This window comes from Solanum tuberosum, unplaced genomic scaffold, assembly GCF_000226075.1.
Source record: "Solanum tuberosum cultivar DM 1-3 516 R44 unplaced genomic scaffold, SolTub_3.0 scf00071, whole genome shotgun sequence".
NCBI classification, from domain to species: Eukaryota; Viridiplantae; Streptophyta; class Magnoliopsida; order Solanales; family Solanaceae; genus Solanum; species Solanum tuberosum.
In genome coordinates, this window is record NW_006238997.1 from 1,732,573 (window position 1) to 1,749,065 (window position 16,493).

The following is a 16,493-nucleotide window of genomic DNA, read 5'->3' on the forward strand; positions in this document are numbered from 1 at the left end:
AAAGTTTTCCTTCATAATAGCCACCCTCAACTTACATATTTTACATGCGTTAAGGTGCACGATGTCCTTGGAAGGACCAGGGCCATCATCAAGGTAACTTCTTTTGTTCATCTTTTTTTTTTCACATCACATTCTTTCAAAAAGGGCATTTTAAGCACTTTGTAGCTATCATTGATTACCTTTTCACTCAACCATTCCTTTTTCTCAGAATTGATAATTAGAATAAGTCTAATGCTATAATGCTCAAAGAAGCAAGGTGCAAAAATCAGGGTTTCAACAAAATAGTCAAGGGAAAAATATGGCTACCAACAAAAGGCTACATGCTCAAAAAGGCTAACTAGTGATATAATATCTGAAAAGGCTAAAATTACCAGACAATCAAAGAAAGCCTATTATCATCTTCTAAACAAAACAACACTTTTTTATTTCGCTTCAATAACATGCAGGGCAAGTTCTAGACTAAGATGCAAAACATGGAATAAACAAATTCTCACCACACATGGCACAAATATCAATCAATATGGATCAATTCCACTTCTAAGAGAGACATGATCATAACAAACTACAAAATAAAATAAGCTATACACAAAGTCACAACCATGAGCTTAGGTGTCAAATAGTGCATTTTTTTTTTATCAAGCATTCACAAAAAAGTATTACTCAAAAATTAGACCTAAATAGCAAGTATCACACCACTCAAAAAGGTCTTTTCTTTTCTCTCAAAAAAACAAAAATAACTTATTCCTAAAAAAATAAAAGACTCTCGGTTCAAAGGGACTATCCTCAGGAAAAGAACCGAAAACAAAAGCCAAGGAACCCATCCTAAAAAAATAAAAGACTCAATAAAACAGTAAAAACTAGGAATTCATTCCTCCACCCCACACTTAAAAAGATGCTATGTCCCCAAAACATCAAATAAAATTTAAAACAAGGGTTAGAAAAACTCCCCCAGGCCTTTACACCTAGCTAGTAGCATGTTCTCTTAATTTTTATCAAGGGTCGTCACCCCACACTTATGCTCAAACGTGCTCCTTAGCTTCAAATTTTGGATACTCATACTTCTCCAAAACCTGTAAAAACAACACAAAAAAAAAAAGAAAAAAAAGTTACACTATAAATTGGGTTGCCTCCTAATAAGCGCCTAATTTAACGTCGCAGCACGACACAAGTAAATTCACTACTTTTCTTTCCACTTTGAACTTATGAATTGTACCCTTAACTTTGCATCTATTTTTCTGCTCCTCTCATGTGGAGGTGGTATAAAGATAAAGGAACCAAGTAATATATGTCGCATCTTGCACTTCTTGGCCCTTATGTGAGGAATGCCGTTTTGTCTACGTGGACTAAAAAACTGTAGAATGTAGGGGACTTGTTCCTCATCTTTACACTTATCCATTAGTTCAGATTTTATAGAAAAATGTTTTGAATGAGATTCAAGTTGCCTCAACTCCAAAACAACATTCTCACTTTTGTACTCTTTCTCAACATCGATATTAAGGAATAAGATATAGTTGAATGGTTGGAATTCCGTTTTTTGCTCCACTAGTTGGTCATCATCCATGACAATTGGTGATTGGACATCAGACGCCTCAATCTTTTTGTTTAAGTGAGCCTCCAAGTCATGAATATCTGAGCCAAATTGATCTATTTCTTGTGTAAACTCAACTCTTCCTTCAATCAGTTGGGTTGTCATGTATGTGAGACCATCACGAATTGACTCTTTAAGCTTTAGAAGTTGAGTTTGTCCTTGTGTCCAAAATTGGCTCACTATCTCTGTTTCTCCATATTGTTGGGCTTCAATCTCTTCTAATTCAGCTTGGACTATAATTTCTAATTGAATAGCGTCAAGCTTATACAATAATTCCATGATTTTTTTGTCCCCTTCTGTGCATTCAAATATTGAGTTTGTTCTGTGATTTTTGAATTAACTTTGTCCAGCATGTCCGTACATTCCATAAGTGAATTCACATTGCGCGCCTCTTGTTTTGCATTCTCCACTTCATCGCCCCTATCAACATCGCAAATAACAGAAGAATCATATAGGGTTTCGGGGAAAGGGAATAAGATTTAGGACAACCATTCCAATGAATATATTGACGACCACATATATGACATAAAGGACATTCATCACCCAACCACGATTTATCCCAATCATCCATATCAATAAGAGTACCAAATTATTCAAAGAAAGAAAAAATAATAATTATTAATTGTTCAGAAAAGAAAAAAAACTAACTAAAAAACAAAAAATAAAATTTAAATAAATAAAAAGAAAAAGGATAACCTAGAAGAATAGTTAATTTCTAAGTCCCCGGCAGCGGCACCAAAAACTTGTTGCTCCCAATTGCACACGCAAGTGTACGCGGTCGCGCAAGTAATATAGTGGCTCTTAAAAGAACCAGATTATCGAACCCAAAAGACTTGTCAATTAACTATTTTACTAAATTATATTGGTCTAATTATTTATTTAAGAGTGCCAAAAGAAAAGAATGCAAGAACAAAGTAATAAAATTACTTACAATGGTTGAAAAATTCCAGGGCTGCAGCATGCAATGAATCTCATGTATCATATTCTTGGCTTAAAATTAATTTTAGTTGTCAAGTTACTGATTTACAGGGTTAATTGTATGAGTTGGATTCACACCTCCAATCGCCTACTCCAGTTAACTATCTAACTACATCATTGAACGGGGATAAATAGACTAACTGGCGAGCATTTATATTTCATCCTGTTTCGTAACCAAGCAAGTTGTTCGTCCGGGGGTCACTCCTAAGGACAAATCGCCTCAATCAAATGGGTCGATCGAGCTCTCTATATTCTCTGGTCTAACTAATCCCTCCTCTCTCGATTTTAAGATTAGACAATAGATTTATCGTATGGTGATCAAGCACAAAATACTAAAAAAACAAGAATATAGAAGTAACTTATAATGACAATCAATAATTAATTTAAAAAGCCTTAAATATCCAACAATCAATTCGTAGCTACAACCCCAGAACTAGGGTTTAGCCACTAATCTCTAAGAAAAAAAAGATGAAGAAAAGAACCCTAAAAAGTATTAACAACTTTTTCTTGCAAAGTACCTCCTAATTGATCTTCCCCCCTACCTAATCTCCAAAATAATTATTTCTATGAACTATTTATAAAGGTAAGAAACCCTAAATAAAATAATTGAGTCCAAATCAAATTAGAAACCCAAAACCAAACGGAATTGGATTTCCCAGTTGTATGCGTGAACTGTCCAACCGCCTCAATTCTGCACGACTTCAACAATCTGAAGGTGTTCCACTGCTGCCACGTGGAAGCATTCTCTTTTCCTATTTGAAATTTGCAACTTTATATTTTATACATTATTATATTAAATTTAATCAATTAAGCTGCCTGTTTGATTTCCTTCTTCAACCTTTCATATTTAATTCGTTTTAGCTCCAAACTTCTTCATTTTCCCATCAATTTAATCCTACAAATAAAATACACTATTAAGCACAATCCATAAAATTCATGCTAAAAAAGGATAAATATAAATAATAAATGTTAGGCAAATAATGATTAAAAATATGTATTTTTGGCCTCACATCACTCGTCATATACGACGGAGACATAACACCGTAAAACAACTGCTCTCTAGTGGAATTATCACAATTGACTATGTGAAGTCAAGCGATACTGTGTCAGATCCACTAAAGAAAGGCCCAGTGAGAGAGGCAGTTGAAATATCATCTAAGGGAATGAGTTTACGGCTTAGGACAAGTCAGCATGGCGGTAACTCTATCTAGCAGACTGGAGATCCCAAGAGCTAGATTCAAGGAGAAAAACAAAGTTTTGACTGACAGTTCGACATTGTCAATCAACTCAATCCATTCTCATGATGAAGACAATGTTTAGGAACAAGGTTAAGACTTTAAGGCTTGTTAATGAGTTAGTAAAGCTTAAAGTTTTTAATGATTTTCTAAGTTTGACAGATTTGACTAAATAGTGTATCTACGAGATGACACGGTTAGAAATCACCTATGTGAGTGTGAAGTGTAAGCCGCTTCAAAGAGAATTTTATGTCAAAAGCCTATTCTCTATACACTCATGAAACCAGGAGGTGTTCATGGCTGAAATGAACACAACCGTAAGAACCATAAACGGTAGAGGGTTAATTGTGTGACATATGGTTGTCTAGGTATACACCAAAGCTCGACGGTTCAAAGATATCGCATCTACCGATTGATCGAGTATATCCGACATATGTTCACTACGGAAAGTCCAAGGGGAAACCTACTTATCTAGATGCAATTGATCCTTGCTTGTAAAGTACACACTCGTCCGTGCATTCCTTATGTTATAACCATTCCCCATTCATGTGGAGGATTGTTGGGTATATAACAAGAGTTAATGGGAAATGGAGGGAAGATGAAAAGAGAGGAACTTGAAAAGTCCTCTTATGCTTTAGTAAAAAAAGCATTTCTCCCTCATAGGTGGTGAAAAGAAAAATAGAAGAGTTTAAATAGAGAAACACTTCTATTAATTGTTAAAAGGGTTGGAAAGAGGGACCCCTCCCGCCGTCGTCGTCGTCGCTCGCTCGGTTTCGTCTTTGGCTTTGGCTTTGGAAAATGATCGATCGAGAGATTATTTTTTAGACAAAGTTTTTTAATTATTTAGTTAATTATTTATTTATTTAATTAAATTAAATAACCAAAACGTTTCAATCGCGACCCGTTTTATTTAAACTTTCCCGTTTTATTTAAATTTTCTGCCGTTGGAAATGACTGTTCTGAAAGGTTGCAACTTTCAGGAACAGCCATGACCGTTTGAAAGGTTGCAAACTTTCATTAATGGTCGTGTGGATTCTAAAAGGTTGCAACCTTTCGGAATCAGTTCCTCTTGGCTATAGATACCAGTTATTCTTCATAATTTTTTACTTACGAAAATTTCTGGTTTCTTCTTTTTCTGCACAAATATTTTTTATGTACTTTACTGCTGTTGAGTGGCTCGCTGACACCAGCGTTTTGGGTATCAATACACTGGTGATTGAGATCATTTTATCCTGGGAGGACATATTCCAAATCAAACCTCGGATACTAGAGGGGAATAATTTCCTAAGGGGACACTGTGCATTCAGTGGGCTTGATCTTTTTCGTTCTGTCTTTTATAGATTCTGGTATGTTTTACTATATTTTAGTTTTTGTGAATTAATTTATGTTCTTCTGTTCTTACTGGTTCATTAAAATTTGGTAATTTCCTGTTTCTGCAAAGTTTGTTGAAATCAGTAATTCTGTTTTAAACACAGATTGGCAACCATAAGTAGAATGTTTATGGTACTTATATGTAGGTATCTGCTTTTGGGAAGAGGAAAATCACAACTCACAAAAATGCAAGTGCTATGATTAATCCCAGTAGAATTGTTGTACCAAAAGTAATACAAATTTTGTTATATTTGATCTCACTTCATTGAACAAGACACAAGTACTACTTGATATTTCCAAATATTCTTATGTCCCTTTTCAGTAGATAACACATGCTCCATTTTCTACTTACCGGAGACACAAGTATGGCCACCTCCGTTCATCATCTTTGTCATTTTCTTAGATTAGAAGCAACTATCAAAATCTTCAGTGTGATAATATTGTTCTTCTCGACTTTCAATTTCCAATTTTTTCCTGGTTTTTGTTTAATATGCCTGCAAATATGCTATCTTGATCATTCGTTTTGATTCTAAAACATTTTTCATTGCCTAATTGCATCATGTTTAAGGAGAAATTCATGTGTTTATGTATTTTATGCTCTACCTGACTTTCAAAAGTGTGATTTTTTTTCACGGCACGTAAATGCACAATTTGATATTTATTTTGAACTATAGTTTCCTGGTGGATATTCTATTTGCATGTTATTAAGTGTATGATCTTCACGGGATATATCAGTGGTGATTGATGATATGTATGAAAGAACTGAATAATATTATCTTCCTTCCCGGTTCTTCCCCTTTTCCATCTTTTTTCCTTCGGCGTTTTTGTTTTGCTCTTCTCTCTTCTTAGTCCGTATTATGCCACTTTGTATCTATGAAGTATTTTCATGCAGGTAATTGCTTAATTTGTATTTTTGTAAAGGAATTTGTGGTCTTAATCCAAGGTTGGCGGGGTGAAATGGTGGATTGGGAATTCGTAGAGGAGTTACTTACTTGGTTCTTGAAGATTATTAATAGCATGATGAATCAACATTTCACTGTAGTTGCATGCGTTTCTCGACTTGTGCTTGGTATAACCTTTAATTCTCACCTCCCGTGTGATTATCTCATTTATAAGCTTAAATTGTTTGAGTAAACTTACATTTACTTATTAATGTACTCAATACGACTTCACGTGAAAGGGGCTAAAGCACGTGAAAATTCTTTTTTTGACAATGAGCTAGTAATGGTGACATGCATTTGAACCTAAAAAATTTGTTTGGTGATATTATATTGAAGTGTACTTTGTAGGTCATCTCATGATGATTAGAGAAAGAAATACAAACATTGTCTTATTTACTTAATTGTGTTAACAATTATGAATTATATTGACCTTTTGCACCAAAGGATCACATTAATCATTAACTAGGGGATTGATTTCTTTATTTCCTACATCTACCTTATGTTTAAGTATAAAATTGGGTAAAAGTATGACATTAGCTACTTTGTACCATCATTTGATGTTGGTTGGTGTTCATAAGCTCTAGCATTTGTATAATAGATGCATTTTTATCTGTGTGTTCTTTATTTTGTGGTGGGATCAACAATGCAATGAATTGAACACATCCTCAAATTTTTAATTTATGTTTCTCTTCTGGAAATCAATGTTTTTTCTCTAATGGTGGACAATATATGTATTACAGCCATCCTCTCGAGTCCAAATAATGTGAGTGGAATTAGAATAATCCTTTTTCAACTCAAAAAAATTATTCATTGTGAAGTCATTTAATAAAGATAGCTCTATTGAGTAGAAATAAGACGGGAATGGTGATGATTTGTGAAAAGGAAATTTGTAAAAAAAAAAAAAGATCCAAGGAAGATATTTGTTACCAGTGTAGTGGGGAATCTAAATTATGGATGTTTGATGTTTTTCCGTTATTGTTTTCTCAATAGCTGATTTTGCATTTCTTCTTCATGGTTGCTATTTGGCAGTTATTTTTATCCGATTCTTCAGTTGCAGGAGAGTTGATTCAGGTTCCTAACATGCTTTTCTACATCTCTTTTCTTTTAATGTTAACATAGCTACACATTATTCTGGCCAAGTTTATTTTTCCACAAGGAGCTGATCAGTCCCACGTAGGCCGCAGAGAAAGAGACAAAGTGCTAGCTTCATAAACAGGATTTTGAATAGAAACATTAAGTTCTTGGTACACAATTTTTATACGATACTTTTAATTTTTTGCTTATCGTGATTTGAAAATTTCCGTAGTCGGAGAAGGTTACTGATTTTTGTTTCAATATTAGTAAGGACTGTTAACCAGTTCTCTTTGTTGAAAGTTTTCCTAGATGAGGCGGATGCATCTTTTGTTTTATAGCTCTCTAATTTAGTTTTTTGTAGCCTTCTTAATTTCAAGTTCCTTCAATTGATTGTCTTTCAGTTTTTTACTAGCTTCTTGAAGGTATCTCCAAATACCTTCTTGTTATGTGGGGTTTTTGAAATAGCCAAGGTTGGCTACCTAGCAGTGGAGTGTAGCTCCAACTAATTGAAATGATAAATCAAGACACATTTGAAGATACATACATTTGATATGTCTCATAGTATTTTTGATAATGTACTTGTATCTTTTACTTGAGATAACTATCTTATTAAGCACAATGAGTGACAATAGATTCCTGGAAAAGTTGTATATATTTGAATTTAGAATGCTCAATTGTTAGAGTATCAGTTTTCATTTGCAAGGAGTGTTACTTGGTTTATAACAAGGTGTTTTAAGTTTGGATAACACACACCCAATTGATGATAACTCTTTTGTTGCTCGTGCACTTGCCGATACCATGTATGTAGCGATAACATTGATAGAAATTAGTTATTCAGTGTAATTTATAATAGTGAATCCAGAAGCCATGCTCCAATATGATTTGTAGTTCCATTTCACAAATTTGACAGTGCTGCTCTAGTTATTAGTCATATTTATTAAAGTTACACTAAAATTTTTTATATATAGACATATAGTAGTATATGTTGTTGCATAGTATAATAAGAATTAAAAATTTACATATATGTATAAGCGTTAAACGTGTTGCATAGCTATGTGATATACCTCATGAATGCTGACTCCTCCTTGAAGAACTCTTCTCTATACTAAATGAAAATTTGAAAATTAACCTGCAGTTTAAAAAGGATGGAGAATGAAGTAAATCACTAATTCTATTGGTGTCGTTGGAGTTCTGCTACAAAATAGAGGACGACAATACAATGTCATAAAAATCTTATTGAAAGGTGTATCTTCATGTCCACCACTTTCCACTTGGAAATAAATCATCAAAAGATCAAATCCAAAAAGACACTTACGTATTTTTTAATCTTAATTATTTGACTTACACAAAAAAGGTGAAAGACAAAATGGAAAAAAGGAAAAAAAGTAGAAAAGTAAAAAGTTGACAAAACAAATAATGGCGGCCTGAGAGAAGTGCCTTATCATCTCAACAGGTCATCTCAACAGGTAATAGGGGAAACAATCAAAATGTTACCAAAAATTACGATATGATCTCAACAACAATTGCTTAAAATATATCTAGTGTGAAAATAAATACCTAAGTGTTATATTTTAGTATAAGAACAAACCCTAACTTTTGTTAATTCCGAAGAGCACAACGACTAAAATAAATACCCAAATTTAATTACTTCAAAGGGAACATGAGAGTATATATAGGTACCACATTTAGTCTAGGGACGTTTTGAGGCGAGGAAGAGATGAGAGCACTTGGAATAAGCTTCTCTCATGTCGCTCTGATATAAACTTGTACTTGTTTAAATAATTCATATTCTATTCCACATGTAAACTTTATCCCTACAAATAAGAAAATTAATTTTACACTATCACTAGTAGTTTAATTACTTGATTTATGGAACAAGTCATTAATCATCTTTTGTAAGGTACACCCAATTCATGATTAATCATGTTTTGTAAGTTGCAACGATTCATAATCGCTATAAGATGATACATATAATTTAGTATAACCTTTTAGTGATCTAAATAATATAAATTTCTTTAAGCAAGATATTACTCCCTATAGTATATAAACTAATAATCATGAATTTCTCAGAAAAAAAACAACTTTATCAAGTGCACTAGTTTGTTTTGGGCCAATTTGACAAGAAACTACCGAACTACAGCCGATACTCTTTGAATGTGCAAAATTTAAGCTTCAATACTGTATAATAACCTGTGCAACAAGCTCGACCTTCTGCTTGGCGATCACATTCTCAACTACATATCACATTTATCTTCTAAGTTTCCTTCAATTTTCTCTATATTTGATGATTTAATGGTGTGTTCTTGAACTTCTTGTTGACGGGCTATTTTAAGCCTTGTTTAAGTTTGGATTGTGCCTATATTTGGGGCACAAGTTCTACGAACTAGTGCAAACATATTGGCTGAGTCAATTCGTGACTCACGCACGTAGGTGATTGAAAACTATATGCACAGCGGAAGCATACCAAAATCATACAACTTACATGAATAATAGACAACACATTGTTTATGCTATAACAAGTACAATCATGTTAGAGCATAAAATTTTAGAAATTTAATTCAAGAATTACTTCTTGAAGCGTGAGCCGATACCTTCAAGTGAATCCACAAGCTAGTCAACAAGCTAGAAACTTCAAGCAAATTCATAAGCTAGTCCACAAACTAGACCACAGTTCTACGGTCTTCTACAGTGATCCCAAGTTCACTTCCGAACCCTCTCAATACTTGGGTGGACAAGTATTTTATGGAAAAAATGATCTTTTTCAAGGGTTAGAAGAATCCCTATTTATAGAGATTTCTTCTTAGTCCAAGGAAAATGAATACCATATCTTTCCTTAGAATAGAAAGACATGTACATCTCCCATTCCTTAGAAAAGAAAAAGTCATGTCCTTCTTCCTTTCCTTAGAATAGAAAAAGTGATATACTTCTCCCTTGCCTTAGAACATAGAAAGATACATACTTCTCCCTTTCCTTAGAATAGAGAAAGACACATACTTCTCCTTTTTCCCTTTACAATAAATTCTGAGTTCTAGATAAATATGGGCCCGGTAGGGACCACCGAATTAATTACTGAGGCTTCCTATTATGAAAATAATTCAAAATAATTAATTTGAATTATTCTTACCATAATAAATTACAAATCATTCCACTAGAAATTCGTAATTGCACTCCTCTATTTATATTTCGAAATTCCCCATTAGATACATATGTAATTTCCATGTTAAGATTACAGATACTAATCAATAAATTAAATTACTGACGAACTTAATTCAATGATTAATTTCCTTTAGAGCATTGCTTAACTTATTTCATGTGTTGGATTCTTAAATCCACTTGCAAGGTTTGACACGATGTAAACTTTTAAGCTTCTCAAAAAGGCATATCATCAATCTCTATATCGAGACATGGATTCATCAACTAACTTATTATTTCACCAATATACATTATCATCATCCAATCTATCAGGAATATTGATCCATCTTAGAATCTCACCTTTTAATAAATCAAAACGATGATTAACATAAACAGATCATAATAGTTATATCAGGATTAAGAATATAAGTACATTTAATAGTTTAGAGAATATGATTTTGTCAGTCAGTCTAAAGCAACTATCTCTACTCGGTCCCGTTCAATACATACAAAATGCACTAGCACAAGAAGTTGGAACTATACCATTCCCATACTCAAGATAAACTACATATAATCTTGTGCTACAATCGTACCGATGGCATGCCCAATTTCCATCTTTGATTGTGAACAATTTTTTTTATACTTATAAGAACCGATGATTTAATCCTTTGTGTATAAGCTTAAACTCTATACACTAAATCATCTACTATATAAGTAAACAAACACCATAAACGAAAGAAAACCTATTAAAATAAATAAATAATTATTCTATAATAAATACTATATCTAAACACTTGGTTAATAGTATAAATCCCAACAATCTCCCACTTAGACTTTTAACCTTCACGATTGTTATAATGTACTATATCTAAATGCATGGTTTATAGTATATACCCTAACAATTTCCCACTAAGATATTTAATCTTGAAAATTATTACAATACTATTTTTAAACACATGATTAATAGTATATACCCTAACAGTAGGTCCCATAGACCCTTTTTTTTTACCTGATTTCTGGATTGAGATTGTTTATAGCAATATGGGTATAAATTTGCTCATGTTGACGTGAAGATCACTAATTTGATAGCGTGACATCATTTAGAGGGTGCTTAGAAAGGAAAAGCCCCCTTTTAGTGGATTTAGAGTGCCTGCATTTGGCTTCAAGGTTGGTTACCACTTACTGATCTTAGACTGAGCTCGTTGATTGTTCTAGTATGATGAATTTCTAGTTTCAAGGTTGGGTTAGTTAGTATGATTCTATTTTATATCATTAATACGTTGTTACCTTATTTCGGGAATAGTATTGCATGCTCTTGCCTTCATTGTTTTTGTTGCTCCCTTGATCTAGTTATGAGTTGGAATTGTTGGAAAACTATATGCACATGAGCGGAAGCATACCAGAATCTTACTGCTTACATGAATAATAGATAATCGATACGTTTATGCTAGAACACATATAATATGGTAGAACACACAAACTTACTAAAATTTAATTCAAGAATTACCTCTTGAAGCGTGAGAAGATACCTTCAAGCGAATCCACTAGTTAGACAGACCTTCAAGCGAATCCACAAAATAGACACCACCTATGCTTAATTCGATAAATACCTCTTGAAGCATGAACAGATACCTTCAAGCGAATCCCCAAGTTAGACAGTCCTTCAAGTGAATCTACAAGATAGCCATGGTCTTCTACAGTGATCCCAAGTTCACATCTGAACTCTCTCAATATTTGGGTGGGAAAGTATCAAATAGAAAATTAATCATCTTTCTAGGTTAGGAGAATCCCTACTTATAGAGATTTCTTTCAAATCCACAAAGGAGAAGAAAACCTAGTTTTCTTGAAAAACAAGAAAATACACGTTGCTTTCCTTTTCCCCCTAGAAAATAGGATTTCGAGTTCTAGTTAAATATGAGCACTGTAAGGACCACATAATTAATTACTAAGGCTTCCTATTATGGAAATAATTCCAAATAATTAATTTGAATTATTCTTACCATAATAAATTACAAATCATTCCACTAGAAATTCGTAATTGCACTCCTCTATTTATATTTCGAAATTCTCCATTAAACACTTATGTAATTCCCCATGTTAAGATTACAGATACTAATCAATAAATTAAATTACTGACGAATTTAATTTAATGATTAATTTCCTTTAGAGCACTACTTAACTTATTTCATGTGTCGGATTCATAAATCCACTTGCAAGGTTTGACACGATGAAAACTTATAAGTTTCTCAAAAAGGCATATCAATCAATCTCTATAACGAGACATGGATTCCTTCAACTAACTTATTATTTACCAATATATATTATTATCATCCAACTTACCAGGCATATTGACTCATCTCAGAATCTCACCTTTTAATAAATCAAAATGATAATTAATCTATACAGATCATAATAGTTATATCAGAATTAAAAATATAAGTACATTTAATAGTTTAGAGAATATATTTTTGTCAGTCAGTCTAAAACAACTATCTCTACTCGGTCCCGTTCAATACATACAAAACACCCTAGCACAAGAAGTTGGAACTATTCCGTTCCCATAATCAAGATAAATTACATATAGTCTTGTGCTACAATCGTACCGATGGCATGTCCAATTTTCATCCTAGATTGTGAACAAAAAACTTTATACTTATAAGAACCGATGATTTAATCCTTCTGTGTATAAGCTAAAACTCTACACACTAAATGATTTACTATATAAGTAAACAGATACCATAAACGAATATATTATCTATTAAAACTGAATAAATATTTATTCTATAATAAATATTATATCTTAACATATGGTTAATAGTATATAGCCCAATAATCTCCCACTTAAACTTTTAACCATCATAATTGTTATAATGTACTATATCTAAATGCATGGTTAATAGTATATACCTTAACAATCTTCACTTAGATATTTAATCTTTAAAATTGTTAGAATGCTATGTCTAAACACATAATTAATAGTATATACCCTAACAATCTCCCACTTAGACTCTTAACTATGCATTTACAACTTTCACATGCATTCATTTATTTCTTATTGAAATAAATTTACCAAGATATTTTCTCATGCAATTTTGTCTAGTAGTGTTTCATCGTAACAAATCTATTTTGTACTAGATCTTGAAGGACCTTATCATGAAACTCTACAAGAGTGTACTTTATTTCAAGAGTTCTATCATGAAAGTTCTCTCACATATACAAAATAAATATATCTTCATTATGATTCTGCCACTACGACTAAGCACTACTACATAGTCACATTTTCATGTTATTGAGTCTTAATATTTTCTTCAAAATCTTCCGATATTGAAATATTAACAACTTTCCATGTAGTGTTCATTTGATCAACATCACTCTCAGTACTTGAGGTAGTAGTTTTCTTATGTCTAGTAACATTTCTCCCACTACTTAAATGCAATGGAACATCAATTTTGACATACCCCACTACTTAAATGCAATGGAACGTCAATTCTGACATACCGATTAGATGTTCTTGAGCGTCTGAATTTATGATTGACTTATTTGTGATTTCTTTGTTCAATTCCTGTAAAACTAGTTTACTTCTAGGAACATGGTATACTAAATGATCCTTTTGTAGAAGTCAAACAGTTGTGTTAACAATTGCCTTATTTTCTTTAGGACATTATAATAAACCTTCTTTCATTCTTTAGAATATCCAATTAACACACACATTCCATTTTTAATTCCATTTTTCTTATTCTCCCACTTAACACATGTGCTGGACAATCCTATATCTGAACATGTCACAGATTAGACTTACGTCAAATCCAACTAGTTCTATAGTTGTTCAAGGTACTGATTTGAAAGAAATTTAATTCAAAATGTGATATGTAATTATTAGAACCTATCCCAAAGAAACAAAAGAACTAATAATAAGTCAATAATTAATCGTATCATCTTCATAAGTGTTTATTTCTTTTCTCCTATACACCAATCTATTATACAGTGCCTGGTGTAGACAATTGAAATGCAATTATTCTATAAGATAAGTGACTCGTGGGCTCTGCAAAGAGGTTTACGTCTCTACAATCAGATTGCAGTGACTTTATATATTTTTCATGATGCTATTTTCATTTATCCTAAATATTTTCATCAGTTTATCAAGACATTCAGACTGAAAAAACATCAAAAAATATATATTCATATCATGAGTAACTGTTTGTGGAAATCTCAGAATAGTCAAAGTCACCTCTTGCCTGAATGTTCATTTACCTCACAAATCAAAATAGAATAATTCTAACTTATCACTACCACTTTTTCCTTTTTAAGAGGAAAGGTCTCTTAGTCATTTTTCCTTCTAAACAGAATTCACATGTTGGTAGTGACTTTACTTTCAATAAACCGTTATGTCCATCCATTAACCGACTTCGAAGTTCTATTCAAAATAAATAACTTAGACGCTAGTGTACAATAAGTTTCATTCAATTTAAAAGATACTTTCTCTTATGAGATAGATTAATAAAATTCAATTTATGAGAGATAATAATAATAAAAAAAATCACACATCAATATACCACAAGAAATAAAATATTCATCAAACTCAATGATAGGAGAGTTACAAACAAATATAGCAAATATTAATCTCTTATCTTGTTAGAAATTGAAAATAATTCCTTCTAACATAAGGTACATGTACAATGCATTCTTTAAATTAATAACTTATTTCTACCAAAAGAAGAGCTTAAGTAGTACTAAGTGGGTGTGTAAAGTCTATTGAGAATATGAAATATAATACATTAAATAGATCATAATATTTCGAATAATCCTAAATAACAAAATTTAGGGCTCATTTATACATATATATATCCATGCATCTCGAATTGCCAATCGATGGATTGGAGAACTACTCATGCAATACACATGTATAGTGACCGATTATTGACTCCATAAACTTATACATACCTAACTCAGATGGAGAGTCTACTGTTAGTTTAAGTCAAGTGAAAATCCTCTAGTTACATTGATCCAATCATATATTACTCGGTTTAGGAGAGTTAATACAGATTATCAAAATTAGACGATTAAATACATAGTGACTTCTATCAATTTCATCCGATAGGGAGGAAGGTCTATGTAACACCCTATAACTATAAAGGACTAGAAAGATATTCAAAAAGAGGAAATAGTCATTTTTGGAAAGTATAAAAAACATTCTGGGAAATTTTAAGTGTATTAAAGTTGAGATTTTGGTCAACTTCAAACGACCATAACTTCTAGCTCAGGATGATTTAGGTGTGTTTCCAGATATCGTAGGAAAGCTCTTGGAACAATCTTTCCAACACTGCTAAGTTTGCACGATTCTGAGTTCGTATGAGGGAGATATCCCCATTGGAAGTTGGGCTGTTCAAATAAGGAAATGTCCAATCCAGAATTTAGGGGCATTATGGTCTTTTCCTTACCCAATTATTTTATTTCCTTTTTGGGTAATTAATTGGGGTCTAAACGGATCTTAGTCAGTTTACGGTTTTGGAAAAAAGAGTTAGGGTTTTGAGAAAAGAGAAAAGAAGAGGAGAAATGAGGAAAGGAGGAAAGGAAGCATGAATCATCAAGATCTTCACGAATTGCTTGTGGATATCGTCAAGGGGTGATCCCTACGAGGTATGTGAGTTCACAAAGCATTGGGTTTGTTCACCCACATGCGCCAAACATATTTTATTTAGTGTAATAGCGTCCTAAAAAGATTGAGAGTTTGATGTTCTTGAGTTGTATTCTTGAATTGCTTTCGTTCTTGAATTTGGAATGAGATTGAGGAGTTCTTGAGAGCTTAAGATTGATTATTAGAGTTGCTTTGAATTATATTTTTGTGTATATGTTGTGGGTACCTGAATCTAAAGAGATATGGAGAAAAAGAATCGAAATTAGGTGAATTGGCGATAGAAAATGAAGAAGGAACAAGTAGGTTCGCGTCGCGGAACTGTTCCTCAGATTTGAAAATTTCCCCTCGCGTCGCAGAGCGGTCACGGACCGTTCTGCTTCAAAATTGATTTCACGACCAAAAATGTAAATATATCTCCGCATCGCGGACTAGCTTTCAAATAGTGAATTCTTGATATTTTCTCATGTTTAGCTATCTAAAAACATTCCTAAACATCATGAGATCTTTCCTATCACAAATCACAATCCTTGAATCCATAA